Below are 3098 nucleotides of genomic sequence, written 5' to 3' on the forward strand. Positions count from 1 at the left end.
AATAATGATATCGCAGGTATCAGAGAAATGCAGACTCACGAATGTGGCCGAAGCCGGTGCCATGATCGTCACGCAGCACTCGCCTCACGCGCTTTACGGAAAGTCGAGTCAGTAGATGAATACAGAATTAATGCCGTTTCCATCGTTCGCATTGATATATTGAATAATCTGGCCGTCGCTTTCGCATTTCGAGAACGCGGCATAATTATAATACGCGAATCGTCGGATCATTCTAGGATATTTTAATGTGACGGAATATACATATATTTGAATCGCGTGATTTAGAATAATATGAAGCACGCGATGATGTGTGGGTGCGTCGACCGTTTAATTGCATTCGTAATTGTAAAATTCTCGCGGAATTTATGCGCTCGAGCTGTGTCGCGGCGTGTCTCAAGCGTGTGTATCTTCGAACGGTTGTGCCCGGGGCCTTAAATATGTTATCGTCATAGGTAAATAATTAAGTAGTGCCGGCGCGGCGACGAGATCGTTGGCATGCGGGCGCTTCGTTTTTTGTTTTTGCGAACGCCGGAATTGTACGCCCGCGCGCCACGCGGTGTTCACAAAGACGGTCACGGTCGCCCGCGCCGCGGCGCGCCGCGGACGCCGCGCTATCATTCAGTCATTCATGTCCCGACGCTCCCAACTTCCGACGTCCCGACGCTGACGACGGCCGACGCTCGAACCGACGAGTAGCCGAGTGAGCGACTCCGTACGTAGCGCTATTTCATCGCGAGATGTGCCGTGATCCGTGATGAGTATCACGATGATATCGCGCAGGTACTTAGAAAGATACAATATTAAATAATTCTCTCTTAATCGTCGGATTATCCCGTGTGCGCGACCGACTGATTTTCGTCGTTGGCGTCGCCGACTGCTCACGAACATGGCCGAAGCATGCCGAAGCGCGCTGGCCCTTGCGCGGCACATACCTCGCCCCTCGCGCGGCTACGGGAATCGGAGTGAGGTGGATACAGGATTAATGTACGCCGAATATAATGAGTTTATTGTGTTTCAGTGAATAATGGACTATTATCGCACACAGGATCGAGTGAGAAGACGATCGCAGTGCTGGACTAACATTTGGTCGAGAATCGTCGCCCGTCGGATATCAACGTGAGATTTAACGTGAGTACAGAGTACGCGAATCGCGTGATTCAGAATAACGAGACGTAGTGATTACATGTGTGATATATGTGTCGACCGTTTAACGTTTAACTGCATTCGCATCTCGCGGAACGGTTCGCTCGTTTCGTTTCAATTCGGCCTGCAACAGGCATTGCAGCGTTGACTCGACTCGCGTTGTAGCCGCGCAGCGCGTCGGTATGAAGTTAGCCGCGCTCAACGGGAAAAGTAGCTCGGTGAATCATCGTATTTAAATAATAGAAGCGCGTCGTAGAACGCAGATCGTTTCATCTCGGGAGTGTCTATAAAGTGTCACGATCGTATTATTACAGTTACTTCGTACTCCATCGCGAAATATTGGACAGCGGCTTCGTGAGTGTCCTGTGCAACGGAAGGAGGGGTGAGAGAAAAGAGAAGGAGACCTGACAATCTAACCCAGACGTTCTGAGAGGAGGAGGAGGCCTCGGGCAAGGCTCGGGCCACAGCGGAGCAACCCTGGGGTGAATATTATTTTTTATTTTAAAATTAATAGTTTTTTCCAATTTATTCGGGTCGTTTTATCTCAGATAAATTAGAAATAATTAGAGAAAGTAAAGATTTTTCTTGAAAAATAGATAATTATATCGGTAAATATAATTGAAAGACAAATTAGACGCGTGTAAAAATTACTCTTTGAAACGTTGATTATTTTGAGCGTCTCTTTAATTCGAATCTTTCGTTTTTGTGTTACAGACTCATCGTAGCTACGGCGTGGCTGAATAACTCCGCTCGTTGCGCATCTGTTCGGTGAGTGACCTTAAAGAGATATTAAATTTACTTCAATGTGCAAATCTCAAAACCACAAGCAAACTATATTTAAATTGGTAAAATTTCAAAGTGCGATATATTTGAATTAATATATTATAGGAAATAATTATATCGCCCGTAATTATTGTGAAATATACTGTATCATGAAACAATAACTATCATTCTATACCGTTTTAATTGTAAAAAATCAAATTGAGTAAAATACTCTTTTTATATTTAATAAATTTGTATATAAAACGCTGTAAAGCATTAATAATTAATCTGAACATTGAACTTGAAATTAAAAATTATCTGAAATTATTAATGTCCTTTTGGTATTATAAATATAAAAGAACTAAAGTACACTTTTTCTAAATTATTTTTTAATAAATAATTGTCATGTTAATATGATTATAAATATTTAATTGCGTGAATTTAATAATTGTTTGTTATAATATTGAAGATATCTGAGATATAAGATCTAAGTGAATTGTAAGTTTACAAGACAAAACAGAAAACATGTGATATAGCCCACTCATGAAAGAATAAAAAAAAAAAAAAATAGATTTTAATAACGTTTGCTTATTTCGTAATGTACATTGAATATTTCGTAATAGCGTAGAAGCTATAATAGGGCTATAATGCGTTTTTCATTTAAACTATAATTTATATACATATATTATTTACGTTAAATTTCCAACGAAAATATTAATTATTCTGCTATTATTAAATTATTCTGTTATTAATAATTAATGGTTATTGGTTTGTATTTAATATAAATCTGACTAAAGAATTTTTATTTTAAAACTTTAGTTCTTTTATTCATAATGCCAAAAGGCCATTAATAATTTCAGATAATTTTTAATTTTAAGTTTAATGTTCAGATTTATTATTAATGCTTTACAGCGTTTTTATAAAAATTTATTAAATATAAACGGTGAAATATCGATGCTGAGCCAACGGTCAAATATTAACTCTTTATTTGCGAATTGACATTTTTAACATTACGATCGGACGTTTACGTTTTCAATACTACCAATCGCAAGTTATTTTTATTATTAAATTTATTATTAATTATTGATATATCATTGCAAAATTTGAGATTTAAATTCATCGCGCACATGCAATAATAGTAATAAAAAATATCCTCGAAATAACTGTATCTCTTTTTTTGTGAAATGTTTTTC

The 3098-nt window shown here is 37.9% G+C and overlaps 1 long non-coding RNA gene across 1 annotated transcript; it reads left to right on the top strand.

The window, feature by feature from the left end:
• Nucleotides 1-640: 640 nt before the first annotated feature.
• Nucleotides 641-1912, top strand: LOC112453729. The gene is made up of 4 exons (XR_003040648.1): nucleotides 641-780; nucleotides 1019-1128; nucleotides 1458-1625; nucleotides 1858-1912. It is a non-coding gene; the product is annotated as an uncharacterized LOC112453729 (long non-coding RNA).
• The last annotated feature ends 1186 nt before the right edge of the window (nucleotides 1913-3098 follow it).

This window comes from Temnothorax curvispinosus, unplaced genomic scaffold (assembly GCF_003070985.1).
Source record: "Temnothorax curvispinosus isolate PA1 unplaced genomic scaffold, ASM307098v1 QBEX01004652.1, whole genome shotgun sequence".
In the NCBI taxonomy this organism is placed as follows: Eukaryota; Metazoa; Arthropoda; class Insecta; order Hymenoptera; family Formicidae; genus Temnothorax; species Temnothorax curvispinosus.